The 19,605-nt window shown below is 34.0% G+C and overlaps 1 protein-coding gene across 1 annotated transcript in view; it reads left to right on the plus strand.

The window, feature by feature from the left end:
* The first annotated feature begins 413 nt into the window (after positions 1–413).
* The window catches only part of LOC125048604 (frizzled-2), a 102,153-nt gene continuing 82,961 nt past the window's right edge, over positions 414–19,605 (plus strand). The window contains exons 1-2 of the mRNA XM_047647353.1: positions 414–989; positions 16,690–16,712. The gene's annotated coding sequence lies outside the window, so the exon portion shown is untranslated. The remainder of the gene's footprint in view (positions 990–16,689; positions 16,713–19,605) is intronic.

A 19,605-nucleotide genomic window follows, 5' to 3' on the forward strand; every position in this document is an offset into this window, starting at 1 on the left:
GCAAGGTTTTTCTTGGCTTTTTTATGTGATATTTTCTTCCAATTGTAAATCCTAACTAATATTCCATAGAACATTGCTTTTCTTGCAATAAGGATCCATTAGGAATTTTTACTACATAAATACTTCATTAATTCACATCACTATCGTTGTTAATACGCGCGTGATAATGAATATTCCATCAACGACCGGAATCCCGTCTCCGAAATCTTGAAAACACATAGAATTAATTTTATTCTTCTCATACTATAACCGAACATAATTTTCCACCAACACTGAATAATAAAAGGTGTGCCTCGTAAATGTATGCAAATTATGCTAAAACCACTATAATATTTTACTACAACTTAGTTGTAGTCAGCGCTATATAATATTCTAGGTGGTTTAAATTCGACGTGCATTCCGCCCATGTTCATTCCCAGGGCGGCAAGCGACCGATCCGCCCGCCCGTTGTCCCGAACGGTTTACTTATTTCGTGAGAAACATGTGCGAGTACAGACTTTTCGTGAAGTGAATTCCAGACTATTGTTATAATAATTTTCATCTTCGACATTATTAGTAGTAATTATTATTAGTAGTAGTATTTTAGAATTAACGTGTTGCAATTAGAAAACTTAAATTATTATCATATAATCATAAATATTAAAACATCTCTATTAAGTGAGTAAAAAATAATCTTGTGATTTTAAGAATTATCCTTTCTTATATTCTTCAGCTATTAATCAAAGTACGTATGAAAAAACAACCTGAGTATTATTAGTCAATACATTTTATGAACTATAACAGTTACGAAAATAGCGTTAAAATAAGTTAAACAATCGTTAAGCAGTAGGTTAGAAAACAAACAGTAGCGTCGGAACTCTCAAACGGGATTTTAGACCGTATTGCGATCAAGATAAAGGCGTAATAGGTGTGAAGAGAGGCGGGTAAATGTTTACACTACGGTGCAAGGAACTATCCGAGATCGATGCACGGTCGCTACCGGCTTGCAGGTAACTGTCTTCTAATTATATATTTACTTTGTGTGTAGAAGCTTAAAATTATTTCATTGCGTACATGTATCTACTGTTTTATCGTTTAAAATCAAATTGTATTGAGATAATTAAGTTTTGTATGATTTGTCATTAAATTAAGTAAATTACACATTTATTGATTAAAATATAATATTACGCTGAACGAGTGCAAAACGTCTGAATATTTTCTTTATCTAGCTATGTACACGTCAATTAACTTTTTAAAATCTTAGTAGAGATAAGATTATATTTATTTCTAATATTGTATAAAAAGCGGTAAATAGTTTCGTTGATAATCGTTTGAAAAGTAAAGACGATACTGGTAAAGATATAAATTTTATCCAATCTATCAAAAAATAATCTCTAATGTATACATATTTAAATTATAATATAAATAATAGGTTTGGTCAGCCATTTTAGGAGAAATAGTTGTAAATAACTTAAGGGTCCCCGCACATGGGCCACCGGCCACAACCACAAAACGCCGCCACTGGCATATTTCCTGTAATTTTCATACATTTTATATGGACTCGCCGCACACGGTGGCGCCGGTGGCGGCCACACGCTACAAATCGTCGCAGCTTGCTTCTTGTGGCTCGCACCGGCCACTAAGCGCCGACACAAAAAGCCGCCACACGCCACTCGCGCGATTCCGCGCCCCTCTCTCCCTTACCTCAGTTAACCTGAAGTCGACGGTAACGCACGCACGTAGTCTGTGTTTCATATAGGTAGATAAATATGGATATAGAATTATTTATATCAGAGATACAATCCCGTCCTGCGATTTGGGATTCAAAAAGTGATAGTTTTAGTAATAGAGGAGAAAAATTTTGGGCCTGGGAAGAAATCTGCTAATTGTTTGTGGGAATTTTTTCGAATACAACTGCCAAAGAAAAGAACATTGAAGTTAAGTTTAATAAAATAATATAAAACCATATATTTCTATTCTATTTTCTTGCCACGCTATTGCTACTTTATTCATTAAATAATCTTTTAACGTATCTCTTGCTCGCTCGTGTTACTGGCCAGCCTGTATTTTGTATATTTTCGAGTCCCACTATTTTCAAAGTGTGACGAAAATTTAAACCATCCCTTTTGCGAATAAAGTTGTGCAAAATGCAACAAGATTTCACAAATCACAATGTCTTCTGAGAAATGAACAGAAGTGTTTAATAGGCGATGTAATATTCTCCATTTGTTTGCTAGTACGCCGTACTCAATGCAACGTCTGGCACGGCTTAACCTATAATTGAAAACTTTTTTGTCTAAGTCCGAATATTTTCAAGAATATGGCGTCATCATATTTTCACTGAGGCCAAATGCTTCATCATGTATAGTTCAATGGTTGTCGATTACCGACCTGTCGTGGTGAGGGGATATTTAATGTCTTTCTATGTATCCAATAACTACGGTTTCGTCTTCTACGACGACGTCTTTTTATCAAAAGTAGCGCAATTAAACCTTCTTCGTCAGAGTCCATTATGATACTGCAGGCAAGGGTTAAAAAAAGTAGCAGCCACCGACCGCAAGTGTCGACCACCGGCCACAAGTGGCTGTCGCGCGCTTCAGCTACCTTTGTAGCCGCTTCTAGCTTCTCGTGGCGGCGTTTGTGGCTGTGGCGTGTGGCCCGTGTGCGGCGACAGTAAGAGCGAACTACTAGTGGTAGTCTTTAATTGTCGTTTATTTTCAAGTACATGACAAAATAAGATTTATTATTTATTTATTTCCTTCTACCTTCCTATTATACAATATCTAAAAAAATTACATTATACACAAAAGCCAAAAAACGGAATACACAATCAAACATAAAAATTAAACAAATTTAACAATTATTACTTACTTAAACAAAAAAAATATAAATAGGTAATAAATTGTAAGATGCATTGATCAATATAATATAGGTATTTAATATTAAAAAGGAATAACAAAGTCGTTATGTCTAATAAAGTATACCAGAGTTTTGATGTTATTTATTAAGCATTTTTTAGTTATATTAAATATATCTATTTGCTGGTAATTTGTGTTATAATCTAAAGAAGGTATACGATACATAACTGAGGTACGAAAATAGTTTGTATTAGACCGAGGAGTTTGAAATAGTTGGGTTTGCCTTGTATGAAGAAGGGGTGTGAAATAGTAAAAGCGACAATAAGTTAGGACAGTCAATTAAACCTTTGCAAATAGCGCGTAAAAACATCAGATCGAGAACATCATTATAAGTTGTCTCAGTGGTGCGGTCACAAGTAATACGCGAACAAAACGATAATTACGAGCAATTCCACATAACAAGATGGAGAAGTTTGTATTGAATCATGTTCCGGCTCCCCAATCAGCGCACATTGTGATCTCCACAATCACATTACGCGGCCTGTATGCTTCCAGAATCTATAAGTACCGGTTCTTGATATGTCAAACAATTTTGACATTTTACTAATCCTTTCATTGTCTATAAAATCGATAAGTGTTAGACGGAATCTTTGACCCGACCATAGACTTCTCACAATGAATAATGTTGCTATATTTATTGACTAATTAAAATTTTACGAATAAAAGCTTTAACTGTTTTAATTTATTCTCCAAAATCATGAATAGTCCTGAATTTTAAAAAAAAACCTAGATTTTAGGTAATTAATATCGTATTATTAAATTGAGTCTCAAAAAATCTTTTTGAAGTTATACTTCTTTAGGCGCGTTATGAAAAATTTATGAGAGTGAAATTAAACGATGCGCGCCCACAGAATGAAGTTGCCCACGGAAGATGCTACGGCATTGGACATAATTTAAAAACAACATTCGAATAATAATGGAATTTATGTTACACTTAATGTAAGAAATGTAAGAGAATAATAATAAATATTTATTTATTTAATTTTTCTAATGTAAACTGAACTTTATTGACTATAATGACTCCTTTTCCAGTCTTTGATTATTTAATTGTAATTAATTATTTGCTTGCAATCAAAAACTATTTTTAATAATGCCAAATAAGTATAACTTCTTACGCGCGTACATAAGTACACGCACCCCTTTTTTATATATTTAGTTACTGTTTATTAGTTTTATTAATGAATCCATAATGTTAGTTTTTTTTAAAGTTAGTATTGTATAAAAGAAGGGGGGGGGGGCCTTCTTAGGGTAAAAGCCTCCTTTATATTTTTCCGTTTGTTTTTGTTTTTCTTTGAATTTTCTTAATACATTGTTCAGATCTCATGGTCTTGTTTTAGATAATAGGGACGTTGAAAGTGCAGTTTTAATTGTTGTAAATTATAACGTATTCCGTATAACGTCCTATTCTTCATTTTTCATAATGTAATGGAGGGAAGGTACTGTTAATATCATATAATTATTTGTAAACAAATTATGTAATCGGCAATAAGTAACAATGTTGGTCCAAGTTGGACAGTTGTGATGAACGAGCGTGTGCAGGTGCGCGTGACGCCGCACTTTGCGAGAGCTCAATTATTAATTGATTGATAATAATTCGCTATTACTATCGTATATTTTTATCGCCACATCGGAAAATCTAACACATTCCGCTTCACTAGGCATTTCCTTTTGCGAACTAGCGAGCTGTGGAATTGGTTCCCTTTCGAGATCTTCCCAAGGACTACTTCCAAATCTTTAATATAAAGAAATAAAAAAATCATTCTTCTCCCTTAACTAACTTAAAAATTAATGAATGAAATTATGATGAATATCTGTCTGTCTTTAAATTTCATTATTTAAAAATAATGATAAGTGCCAATAGAATAGGCCTCTGTAAATTGCTAATTTAAACGTAAATTATGAAGTGAATTAACAATATATTATGATTTTCACACGTATTCAAGTTATTAAACGATAAAATGAAGGTGTCAAGCTTACCCCAAAAGCTCACCCACGAATTTTGCTTGCAAATGCATCTAGGGGACGCGTTTATTAAAAACCAAACGTCAAGAAATCGATCTTCCCACTACGCATTAATATAGCCCATCCTGCATGCTAATCTGAGCATTATGCACTTAACATGAAAGTCGCAAACGAAAAGTGCTATTTCGCCTCTACGGTGCCGTGTAATCGAACTGATTATAATATAAATCGAAAATGTGAGTGACGTTGGATCGAGGCTTGCAATTAAAAGGGGTGCTGTCATCCATCACAGTGGCTTACGGGGGACACTATTATTATTAGCCGCCGCCGATAACCGGCTTAATCCGGTTTTTGTTCAACAATTTTCGGCGAACGGCTGGGATTTCGGAGTGCTAAATAATCAGAAAAGGGTTTTTACGTAAAACTGGCGCTTCGAAACATCAACTCAAACGAATTATAATCAAAGAGGTCTGTTGTTGAAAGAAGCGCGACATTTGTTATCAAAGTTCTCCTTCACTAGTAAACTTCAAATAGTATTCTTCTTCTTCTTTTGGTGCCTCTCTATTACTGGAGGTTGGCCCTCAGTTTCTTGAAGCGTGTCTTCTCCTGTGCCAGATGCAGCAACTCTTCCGCAATCGCAATACCGGTCCACTCCCTAACGTTGCTAATCCATGATTCCTTCCAACACACCGTTTACCCTGGATTTTACCTATAATAATTAATTGATGGAGGTGGTAGAAGTCATGGCGGAACACGTGGCCCAGGTACGCAACTTTCCGTTGTTTGATGGGCCGCACAAGTCCCTTCGACATTCCAACTCGATTACCTTCTGGAACCTGCTTATACGAAGAATGCGACGATAGCACAACATCTCAAATGCTTTTAAGCGCCGGCCGGTATCTTTTTTAATTGTCCAAGGTTCAGCCGTACAAAACATTTGGCCATATGTAACAAAGGAGAACTCGGAGTTTAATGGTCAAGTGACGACAGCACAAAGCTTTCAGCAAATAGCATAGCTTACGCCTTCCACCTTCTTAACAACACACACGAGTTGAATAATCTCAAAAGTATAACATGCCTTTCTTCACTATGAGATTAGTTGCAAACTTTTATTTGTGAAAGCTTGTCTTAAATCTTAATAATGAAACGGTTAAGTAATTATCTCGAAGGCAGCATTCCTTTTGAGTAGTTAGCAGATGAGGATCAAGTAAATAGCCTGGAAAATTGCTTCACTCGTCTAGTGGCTCAGCTAAATTGTTTTCCCATCGGTTTTCATTTAGTTTGCTCGATTAGCGTAGTCTTTTGTTTTTACACAATGTAACACGAGAGAACGTGTATCGTTAAGAGGTTTTGCGAATTCAATAGGATTCGCTGTTCTCCACATCCGCAATTAACTTTTCAAATAGAATTCCTGAATCACAGGCTGAGTTACATATATGCTGAAATAAAAAAAAACATTTGCGCAGATAAAGCATTTCAACTCTGTTAGAAATGTGCATTCCAAATAATTTCGTTGCTATAATTCTTAACGAAACGACATATCTTTCTCGTAGATATTCGTAGCGTTCTGCATTGAGTACAATATTTCTGAGTGTAGCGAGTAGCAATAGATTGTAGCACTCCGACGTAGCACAATAGTGGACATATTGTGAAAAGCTACACTGGCGACATTCCAACTACGCCTGCCTTACATGGGACTAACATGACAATTTATTGATTTTAAAGAATAAATTAATTCATTTATATTTTATGGTATTGAAAAATTATTATTTATTTAAACTACCTATTTATTTCTTAGTAGTTGAACATTACAAATAATGTAAATCATAAAATGAAACTAATTTTGTAGTAATTAATAATTTTAAAGCCATTTAAGAATTGCAGTGGCCTAGTGGCTTCAGCGCGTGACTCTACCTGACGTCGTAGGTTCGAACCTCGGCTGTTAACCAATGGACTTTCTTTCTATGTGCGCATTTAACTTTCACTCGAATGGTGAAGGAAAACGTCTTGCCTTAGACCCAATAGTCGACGGGGTGTGTCAGGCACCGTAGTTGCCTGTGCGACAAACGATCATTAAACAGATACATAAATCTGAGGCCCAGACCTAAAAAAGTTGTAGCGCCACTTATTTATTTTTAAATAATTTTAAGCAGTAGTCAAACTAACACTAATTAGTTAAATAAAGACGTAGGTGAGTACAAAACATAATGTTCTCCAAAGAAAACTTTCGCTTCGAAAAACGCTCAAATTCTTTGAAAGCATAAAAGTTTATGAAAATAAAATGTGTTTATAACATAAAGCTTTACATATTAGAGCAAGACGTACATTGAACAAGGCTTAACCGCTCTTTAATTAAGGCCTGCCGTAATGAGCTATTAAAGTTTTGAGGTTTTCCTTTCCTCGACTCATTCTTTTTCAAAAGTTTTAGCTTTTGCTATGATGCATGTTTTTATATTTTATTACTTTTAATGCGTGTCTTACATGCGTTTTATGATTCAGTGTAACGTTGTGGAATCTGCGCGATGCTCGTTGCAAATTAGTATAGAGCGTCGGCCTCGACGATTTATTAAAGTAAAAGGGTTTTTAGCAAAAAACATTCCTCGTTCATATTTCAGTAGCTCACATAATCGTTTATCTTGCGGAATACATGAAGTCTCTTTACCCACTTTCTTGAAAAGACTGAATAATTTAGTCCTTTTCGAGGCTTAAAAAATGAATCCCGGCCTTCCGCTCGACTGCCTGCCGCGATAAAGGACCCGCTCATAATGACAGATTATAGTTTAAGGAGGCCAAAAATTGTAAGGTGTATAAGATTTTACTTGTCTTTTGTAATACGCCATTGATCGTGAAACTCTTACTGCCTTTTAACTTTTCATTCAAATATTAGCTCTTTTGAATGAATGAATGAATTTTAAATGCCTTATTGATGTTTTAAATTAAGTCAATGTGAAACGGATTAAATTTTATTCCTAAGGCTTAAACAGGAAACCTTCAAACATAAATTATAGCTGGGACGTATTAGACGGTCTTTTGAAGTCATACTTCCTAGTGTCACACGGCATTCAAATTCCCTTTTGGAAAAAAATGATAATGCGTAATTTTATTCTATAATCGGAGTTTTGCATTTCAGCACTATTCAGTTAACAACTTTAATTCCAATGCAAAACACTTTATTCGGAAATTTTGGCGCAATCCCTAGACAACTTTCGAGTTAACGTTGTGAATTTTCGGCGTTAAAATGTGCAATGTAACACAACTAAAAACGTATTCGACTGGAAGTACGGATGGATGTTCGACATAACAAATAACTTGATCCTTCAATACGACTCAGGTTCGAAGAGCCGTGAAATACATTTTTCTGTCGGCAACAGGCTTATGTACAGACGCCCAAACATCACGTCCGCATCTCTTTAACATATTTAAAGGATTGTCGTCTTTAAAACTATTCAATTTAAAAAATAGTTTCAACTAATTTTATTATTTATATAAATCAACATTATTTCACTAAATGAACAAGCAGGAAGATACTGGATTTGTTAAGACATATTACATTTTATATGACATTATTTTTTGTATCGTGTAACTTCAAATTGAATAAGTTTATATTTACAATAAGTGTGGCTTATATCCAGTTAATGTACTATTTGTTATTGTGGAGGTATATTTTTTATTTCCTTTAATATTTTGCATATTTGCTGTACAAAAAATAAACACAGTACCTCCAAATAATTTAAATTTTTAGAATTTTATAACAAATATTATCAATTAAAGATACAGTTTCACATGTAATAATTTTTAATAAGAATTTATTAAAATTTTTCATTGCATGCTTCAAAAATTAATTTACATACTAACTATTGAAATTACTGAAATTTTCCTAACATCAGTTAAGCAGTTTTACTGATAGTGCGCATCCGTAAATCATTGTATAATACGAAATATCGTCCTGTAAATATAATTTTAATCCAGCGTACATCAGAATTTAAACCTTAACTATGTAGCATTATGTAATGTTTTCACTTAACAACGTTCATAGTAATTTCGAGTGAAGAAATTATTTTCCATAGGTTTGTAAATCAAGCTTGGGGTTGTAATTAAAAACGTGTGGAGCCGCGTTCGACAATTATATTCGTTAAAATGATAATTTAATGACGAATGTCTAAATGCGGGAGATAATGATGCATGCAATTATTTAGAATCATTATTCATAGTGCGCTGACGTTTGCCTGCCTTGACTGAATTCCATGTTCTGACAAATCTGGTTTTTTTAGTTCAGTCGATTTGTCTTACTTTAGTAATGTCCGGTAATGTCCTTTTTTCCTTATATAATAAGTCTGAAGTGACGAAAACGTGTCGTCATAGTCGCCATATTTTTAGGTGTTTCTTTTTCATTGTTCCACATTAGGGTTGCCTGGAAGAAATCGCGTGTTGGCGATAAGGCCGCCCGTTGTCTTATAACATTTAAATTTTTTTTATGTGTATGTTTTTGAATAAGGTCATAAAGTATAAATAAATAAATACTCTGTGGTGGCTTAGTTCAACCAGAGGTCCTGCCTGTGTTTAACTCACAAAACAATATTTTTTGACATTGAAACAATTTCCTTGCTGATGTCCTGCATAATACACATTTACTTTGAGCTTGGCTATCTGCTAATTAAGCAAAGTAACTGTGTCTGAATTCTAGCACCGATGTTATCAGCTATTTGGGTTAGAAGGGTCATATTTGCAGCCTTTATACTGATGAAGGCATACTCGCTTCTCGTTTATTATTTAAACCGGAATTTATTAGCGTTCACTTCCTTTTGATCATACTTTTCAAGTAGATATTGTATACACCTTAAACTGTTTGTTTTGTAAGGAATTAAAAAATTAACTATTGTATAAATAGTATTGTACAGTTAGTTAAATAAGCTGACAAAAATACGACAACCCTTGCTAATGTACCTACCTACCTGCTTTCTTAAAAAGACAGATAGCTGTTTCGCTATCATATTTTATAGAGATGACAGCCAAGAATTTGGCTAGACCCCTTGCTTCTATTGAGCAAGCATTAGATTATAAGACCTTGGAAGAAATTCCAAATAATATTTATTTAAATTAGATAATAGGACAACAGAGCACCACTCTTGCAATAATAAGGTAAGTATATTATGTGATAAAATTCATTCCCAAAAAATTATTGTGGTTCATCAAAATATACAGGGGATGAAAAATAAAGAATTAGAAATTGAACTATTCTTGAATAGTCAAAAAATAGACTTTTTGTGCATAACAGAGCACTGGCTAAAAAAATATGAAGTTTTGTTTAATTTTTGTAACCACAGGGTTGGTAGTGTGTTTTGCAGAGAAAATGCAATTCATGGTGGCTCATTAATCCTAATAAGTAAAAAACTTAAATGCAAAGAAAGAAAGGATATTATCAGCCTCTCTGTAGAACTAACTATTGAAATCTCCTGTGTGGAACTGGAGCAATTCATTGTTGTATGTCTATATTGTCCTCCATCAGCTGTCTATAATAATGTTGAAAATGTATTAGAGGAGATATTGTGTAAATTAGTAAAGTGTAATAAAGGGCTAATTGTGTGTGGGGACTTTAATGTCAATTTACTTTGTCATTCTAATTCAAGTGTACGCATACTTAGTCTTTTTCGTTCATACAATTTAATAAATCAATTTCATTCACCCACAAGAATAACAGCTAGCACCGCAACTTGTATAGATAACATATATAGTGACATAGCCCCTTTGAATGTTTGTATTTTCAATAGATTTAAATCTGATCACACTGGTCAATGGTTTGAATTCCAATTAAGGAAACAAAAAACATGTAAAAAGAAGAAAATTGTGATAACTCCTATTACAAATGACCGTTTGGACAGATTTAGAGAAGCATTGGTCTATAGAATGCCATTTCTGTGTGGCAACTCATCCCCTAATAATTTATACAATACTTTTTTTGGATCATTTATTGATGAATTCAAGAAAGTATTTACTCAAAAGACTTTATTGGTCTCTGAGAAAACAAGTTTCTGTGACTGGGCAAATGAGGAGCTACATAGGAAAAGGTTAAAATTATATGAAATCTATGACGAAATGCAATATAACACTAGTGTGGAATTTAGGGAATATGTTAGGTTGTATTCAAATAATTTCAAAAAAGATTGCAAAACTGCAAAGTCTCAATATTTAAGTTCAAAAATAAAAAATAGCATGGATAAAGTAAAAGCTACCTGGAAAATAATAAATGAAGAATCAGGTAAAACGTCTGACAAACGAACTGATTATATGTTAAAAGTTAAAGGGAAGTTAATAAAATCTGACCCAGAGGTGGCTTCTTCTTTTGAAGAGTTCTTTATAAATGTACCACTAAATACGACCAAGTCCCTAGATTCTTCACCTGCTGCTGCGATCTCATTGCTAGAAAAATGTGTACCTGAATGTAATATTAAATTTCAGTTTAAACATATAACTTGTAATGATATCGTTAAAACTTTTAAGCTTATTAATTTAAAAAAAAGTAAAGATATATGGGGTATGTCAACAGTCATTTTAAATTCCGTTATTAATGTAATAAGCTCTGAATTGTCTATAATTTTTAACAGCTGTATCGATTGTGGAGTCTTTCCGGACGAAATGAAATTAAGTAAGATTACACCGTTGTTCAAGGCAGGTAGTGAGTCTGATCCGTCAAACTTCAGACCTGTTTCCGTGCTCCCTGCGTTGAGCAAAGTTTTTGAAAAGATAATGCTAGACCAGCTTTCTTTACATTTTAATAAAAATAAACTCTTACATAATAAACAGTATGGTTTCACTAAGGGTCGCTCCACAATCGATGCCGGTGTGAAGTTGATTTCGGACATATTTAACGCCTGGGAAGAATCATATGATGGAGTCGGCGTCTTTTGTGACCTGTCAAAGGCCTTTGACTGTGTTCATCCTGATATACTCGTTGGAAAGCTTCAACACTATGGCGTTGATGGCAAAGCTTCCAGCCTGATGAATTCATATTTAAAGGGAAGGATCCAAAGAGTTCATGTCAATGGAGTCACCTCTCCGGGTTCGCAGGTATCAATGGGCGTCCCCCAAGGATCGATTCTCGGGCCTTTCTTATTTCTGATTTACATAAATGACCTCCCATTCTTTGTCAACGAAGTTCATGAGATGGTATTGTTTGCTGATGACACTTCACTTCTATTTAAAGTGAATAGGAATAACGTATTATTGGACGATGTAAACAATTCTATCTCTCGTATAGTTAACTGGTTTAATGTAAATAACTTATTGCTTAATGAGAATAAAACAAAATGTATTAGATTTACAACTACTAGCGTAAAGCGAGATATTGGTAACCTGAAAATTAAGGACAGTGAACTAAACTTTGTTGACAAAACTGTTTTTCTAGGCATAACAATAGATAGTAAACTCCAATGGGGCCCACACATAGAGACTCTTTCGAATAGGCTGAGCTCTGCAGCATATGCAGTAAAGAAAATCCGACAGTTTACTGATGAGGACACGGCTAAAATTGTGTATCATAGCTACTTTCATAGCGTTATGTCGTACGGCATTTTATTGTGGGGTGCTGCTGCAGAGGTTCAATCCATATTTGTGCTGCAGAAGCGGGCTGTTCGGGGTATTTGTTGTGTTTCTCCGAGGGAGTCGGTACGGAATAAGTTTAAGGAATTAAATATTATGACACTATCTGGTCAATATATTCTTGAAGCCTTGTTGTATGTCCAAAAAAATATAAACGATTTTAAAACAAATGGTGACTTTCACCAGTATAATACGCGAAATAGAACTAATTTGAGTGTACGACCAACCAGGCTCCAAAAGATAAACCACTCCTTATATGGAAACTGTATTCGTTTTTACAACAAACTCCCAAGCGCAATTAGAGAATTATCACTAAATAAATTCGAAGTCCTCGTTAAACGAAAATTAATCAACAAAGCTTTTTATAAATTTGAGGACTACTTAAATGATCCTAATCCTTGGGATTGAATTGCTCCAGTTCAAACAATTTGTATGACAATACTTGGCGATTAAAAAGAGTGGCGGAAAGTTTCTTGCCAGTTCTTCTTACCCGCTCTACGCCCTTGACTTGCGAACTGGTAGTAAATGTAAATTTACGATTAATTTAACTTGACTATTCAAAAGTGTACTTGGTTACCTACTTGAATAAAGATTTTTTGAGTTTGAGTTTGAGTTTGTAAATGACGAACAAACAGTTAATATAATATAATATTTAGATTTTCGCCATGCGGATAGATTGGGAGTGGATTGAATAAATATCGTAACTTTGGCAAATGCAATAATACGAGCAGAGACAATGCCTAATAAGTCGCTAATGATGGCCTTTTATCGAGATTGTCGCGATGCATTGTTTGTGCGAATTGAAAATTGCTTCCAATATTTCAATGGTTAAAGTAGTTCGTTCGCGAGTCTTTGTTACGTTTTCAAAAGCCGAGTCAACTCCGAACTAAGACTCCGTGTTTTGTTTTCGCAATATTTAACGCACCTATAACAATGTTTGAGACACAATCGTTTCAGATTTTCAGTTTGTGCGCATTACCCGTTTGAATTGTAGATGGAGCTAGTTGTCGGCGCTAGTAACGTTAGTCAATTATAAATCTTAATCAGTTTATATTCCATATTTCTCAGATAATTATTAAATAATTTAACATAAATATCAAATATGTCCCAACATTAAGAACAAAACCCCTATTAACCGTAAATAACAGAACAATAGTATAGGCTTATAAATAATTCTCTGGAAGGATTAATAGTTTCCGTGTATACGTATTTAATTTTCTGTATAATGTAAGTAACCATGTATATGTATGTAATGAATAATAAATTCACGTTAGTAATGACCTACATTTGGTGGCTCGTGGCTATCTAATACTAATTTCCAAACAGTTTCATATTGAACTGTAATACAATTGATAGTTATTAGCCAACCGCAGCATATGCATCTGTCAATTAAACTACAATTAGATGTCGTGTAATCAAGGAGAGGTGAGTGACCTAAGCTCAGACGACGCTGAGACGATGTGAAAAATGTAAATGCTAGGTAAAGCAATCAATCAGTACTCGGCGCTTTGGGGACACCGCACGAATATCTAATTTTGTTTGCAACCCTCGAACCGCTTCACACTTCGCCTTAGGGTGTGTCCGACGGCGTCTGCTAATATTGCCCGGCAAATACTGTTTTTCAGTTGTTTACTCCTGGCTATTTCTGAATAGCAATATAAAGGCAGGATTCGTATGAAGATTTGCATTTGTCTTATTATACGATGGTTTTTAATAGTTTAGACGTTTAATGATATAATATTAAAAGAAAACCGTGTGGAAGAAAAAGTAACGCGTAGGTACTTGCTCCAAGTTACACTATCCTTTGTTAATTCCGCCCAAAACTGTGTATACATTTGAAATTTTATTGAAAACATTACAATTCTGCTAACTGCCGTATTAACTGGTATTTTAAAGTCCATTTACCACCAACCCACAATATTTTTTACCCAATTTTAACGACCTTAGGCAAGTTATAATTGTAATATTACAAATTAAAAAAAAAACGTTATCACTCTGGCCGCGGCTTCAAATGATTTATTGAAGGTAAAAAATTGAAAACATCGTTACAAAACGCAAGACATTAGAGATCGCAAATACATGAAATTGTTTGAGTATAAGTAAATCGCACTAGTTATTGCTTATTTCGATATTGAAATTCGTCACAGTTTTCCGTTCTAAGCATGAATTTAGTTAATAGTAAGATGTACACAATTTTAAACAAAAAAGGCATATATAAAAGCTTTAATAACATAACTTTTATTTACATTTAAGCTCACTTTAATATGTAGAATGCAGCTATTAACATAACGTTAGTGCTGCAAATGTGGGATTACGGTATAATTTATGTTATTCTCTATAAGAATTCTATTATAAAAAGCATATTATTATTAATAAAATAATTAGATGAACTCTTGAATTGCTTTAAAAATACAGATTCAAAACCTTTTTGTAACTTTAACGTAGATGACGAACAAATTGGCGACCATCAGAGATTAATTTTCTTAACAAATATTCATAAAGTACAGTATAATATAAATGCTGTAAAGTTAAGTAAACCAGTTCTTTGTAAGCACACGCACTACTTATCAGTGGATGCCTTTGACGGCTCCTGTACCCCAATGTGCGGTTGCCCTAACCCGGTTTCAACCCCCGCGGCTACCGCGCAAGCGTCGACCACCCTAAATCCTAGCGGACGTTTTGATGGATCACCCTTAATGACAAGCACTGAAGGGGCGATGTAGTGCTGCTCTCACTATGTTTTCTATCGATAGATTCGGGTCGACGTCGATAACAACTCGTAATTTATATTATAAATTATGGAAAAGCTCTAGAAACTGGCAGAGGCAGAAGGGGTCGCTTTCAGAGTTAAATTTATTAGCTTTTATCCTAGGAATAGCAGCGTTAGCGTTACATGTACAACATACTCTTCATATACATATATGTATAGGAGTACGTTATTTTAATAAAAATTAAAAGTATTAAACTACATACGAATTTATAAGATTAGTAATATTGTTATAACTCCTAATTACTAAGTAATTCTTAATATTAAATTAGCTCGCATTGTAATCTATCGCATCTACGAAGTTAAATAAAATTATAAACTTATATAACAACGAAGAGCTTTCGAAGTTTGAAAAGATCGCTTTATCGCCTTAAAGCATCGACAATAGAGCAACCCAACGAGAAGGCGCCCTCCGCTATATGAACAGCACTCGCTACAATTGTATTAGACATTAGTGATGCCGCTCTCATTGTGGCCTCCGCGAGAGGTGTAATGTCTAAAATGCCTTTTTAATATCGAGAAAACTGCTCTGCTCTCTAATTGTAGATCGTTTCAAAGGGTATTATATTGAGTTTGCTGCTCTCTGCACATAAGCACTCAATTATTCCATCTTCCTTCCTTAGCTATATTATTATCGTGATACATTTTTACATCCACTGCCAGTGCCACAGGCCACAGTAATGTCTCGGTCTGGCACACTTAGATTTTGGGTGTAGGCGAATAGAAGGAAGAATTATTCGTCGACAACTCAGGGTTAATTAAATGCCTTACAAAAACACACCTCACGATTTATTTAATTCTACTGTATGTGGTAAACGATAAAATCATTCGCAATTATCGTAAAAAGCAATATCAGAATGGGGTATTTTCTATTTGCTTTATGTTTTAATGGCGCAGAGCCATAATTAATGTATAGACAAAGAAAGCCTGGCAGTGCTCATTTATAAGGCAGTAGTTTGATTAATGGTGTGTGTCACGGCATAGTAGCCTCGGTCGAATACAATTATCTGAACAATTGCTTTTATCGATTTTATCGTTGATGTACAGAAGTGACAGAACATCGGATATTACTTACGTATCCACTTGCAGTTGGTTATAATATATATCGTAACAATATTTATTAGATAACAATAGTGGCGCTAACACTTTTGGTAACATACAAAGTCGAATCGACTTTAAATGTAAAGTAATCATAACATATAGGTCTGAGCTTCATCGTTTGTTTCCTTGATCATATTTATAATCACCATTATAGGTGATGAAGCTTTTTGCATCGGACACACCTAACGACTAGTTCAGCAAGGGTGCTAGATTCATGTGATATAAACTTTTTTAAACTACACGAGATAATATATGCGTCATTCTCACTAAAGGAGATTACGCCACTATTCAGTCAATCTAATAGTGGACTAGGCCCTAAGGACTTGTAATGACTTGATATATATTTAAAATATATTTTTCTTACAGATCTATTCGCTGAAGGCATTTTGGTAAGTAACTTTATTTCACGACCAGCATCATATAAAAATATTTTCCTAAAATGTGTCCATGCTAAACAATTCTGGTTGTTTGTTGCTGGGTGAAGGTGGAGGAGCAGTCACTTCTCTCAGCAAAAGTTTGAGCAGTTCCTACATGTGTGTATGTACATGTATTAATATTATGCATGAAATGTGTTTTTTATTGCGTTATTTTAAGGTACTCTTAACCAAGCTGCAAGACATCAAGCTTTTAGCAACGGAAGCATAGAATTAGACAAGGAATTTAATATTTTAAACCTCATTTGCAAGTGATTAAAGTAGAATTCAGAGTAACATAATGTTTAGTGAATAAATCCATCAACGGAGGCATTTTGTTGTCGTCACATGAGCACGCGCAGTCTCATCCTTAGTAGGGTGACCAGTGTTTTTCTTTTCACTTAAGTAAATAAAAAACTAAAAATAAAATATTTATTGTAAGCATAACATACAAGTCTACGCCGGTATAATGATTTCGAATTATGTAATAAAACACAAACTGTGTAAGTAGATAATAACAGTACCTATAACCCAGTGCCGATAATTTTTGAAACCAAAAAAAATTACAGTAGGATGAAACCCATTAGAAAAGCAGGGGAATATGATCAAAATGAAAGGAAAAATAAATTACGGTCGATCTGAGGTCGGGAAGGGGTAGGGGGGGGGAGTTTTAAGGGTAGAAAACGGTTTATCTCGATTTCCGGCAAAACTAAAAGTCCTATCGAAGAAAACTAAATGGCAAAGTTGTAGGTCATAAAAAAATCTACAACTTTTGTATTCACACATTTTTCACATAACCTCAAAATTTATGTGAAAAATTCAAAAAACCAACTTTTTGGTTTTTTATTTCTATCTTTTACAAAAATTTATTTTTTTAAACGAAATTTGGTGAAAACTTACCTTATTATGTCCCAAATATACTGTAATTTATTTGATTAAAAATATTTAATTTTTCACCTTATTTTGAATTAATATCGACAAAACACCCTAATTTTCAATCGAAAATTCTGACGTCAAAATTTCAGCTTTTTTCAAAAAGTTGATGTGCTTTCAGTGCGTTGAAATCTCTACTTTCCTATGGTAAAAAATATATATATAGGGAAGGGGATGACGGGTCTGGGCGTTACTGCATACGATTTTTTAGTTGTAGATCTTTTTATTGCCTACAATTTTGCCATTTAACTTTCTTCGATAGGACTTTTAGTTTTGCCGGAAATCGAGATAAACCGTTTTTTACCCTTAAAACTCCCCCCCTTCCCCTTCCCGACCTCAGATCGACCGTAATTTATTTTTCCTTTCATTTTGATCATATTCCCCTGCTTTTCTAATGGGTTTCATCCTACTGTAATTTTTTTCACTTTTTATTTATTTTAAAGGCTATCTGCACTGGTCTACTACCTTTTCCTAGGCCCCCAAATTTTTATACTAAAACTCCATAAAACTAATACTTCTCTGGTACTCTTCTCAGTACATGTTCACAGCATAAAGGTTTTAATGCCTAATAGAACCCAGCTCCAAAATCCTCCTGGGCCAACTGAAGACAATGCTATGTTAGCTCGATTACAAGTAATTAAAAAAAATATTCAATATTAATAGACAGTATCAAACTGTAGATGATGGTGTCTTGAAGTGGGCAATGGGCAGTCGTTTTGCGTCTCAAATGATGTACGTGACTCGTGGGTGGTCCAACGCTTCTCTATGCTCTATACTTAGCTGAGCAAACAATATCTCATTTACTGCTTACAAGACGCTCTTGTACAAGCTCCTTCTCATTGAACTGCGTAATTGTTGATTGTTAAATTATTATAGTTAACTAGCGACAAACCCGCTATATAAGTTTTATCCTTTTTTTCCCATTCTGAGGATAAGGAAAACATTTATAAATATGTGTAGATGTGAAGGAAAAATACGACTTATATTATTTACTTGAGTTCTTCACCAATTAGACATGAAATGTAAATCGTTAAGATAATATTTGTGTCCCAAACCCAACACTCGAACAAATAAGATGTTCGGTTCCGTCCTTTCCAATAAAAAATTGATAAGTTACTGATAAATAATGTGTAGGGATGTACCAGGCTTTTATCGATAATACTTTGGGTAAAGTGTCGTATTATTAAAAACCGAAGGCTTCTGAATTTGACGTGTATCTTTTGTATAATTATAAATTATTATACAATGAGTATAATAATTTATAATTCTTATAATTAATAGCACTCGTAAGTTTTAGAAGTAGATGAATAGCAAGTTATTCAATTTAGTGAGTTTTTAGAGATAACAACATTAAATAGAATAGGTATTAGTTAGGGACCTATATTAATTTAATGGAAAAGTTAACTTAACTTAAAGTTAACAATACAAACGCGAATTTTTTATACACTTTCAGAAAAATAATGGAAGGAATCATCACATTAGTTAAACACTAAATTGTGTGAATATTATTAGACAAAACATATTTGTACGTTTTAATCGTTTAAATTTATATAAAATAACTGTTAGTTTAGTAAAGCATTGACTTAACTAATTAATTTACAAAAAATTGACTCGAACTGATTTAATTGATCTCGCTAAGTACATTTATCTTTTTAATAATGTAATTATCGATAACGCGGAAATGTCGTCTCACTTGTGATCGGGAGATATGTGAGCCTACCTGCGCCTGCGTCACCCGGCCGTCGCCCGCACTGTCGCCACTTGACTATTACATAAAGTGCACTCAATGACAGATTTGTATGTGGCTTCTGGGACGCATGTGGGACTTGTCACAAACAAAAAATAATATCAATTAAGAATATTTTGTTATAAAACGATTGGAATTGAATTAGATTGTAAATCTAGGCAGACGTTATAATAAGTATCAAAATGATAT

This window comes from Pieris napi, chromosome 4 (assembly GCF_905475465.1).
Source record: "Pieris napi chromosome 4, ilPieNapi1.2, whole genome shotgun sequence".
Taxonomy (NCBI): domain Eukaryota; kingdom Metazoa; phylum Arthropoda; class Insecta; order Lepidoptera; family Pieridae; genus Pieris; species Pieris napi.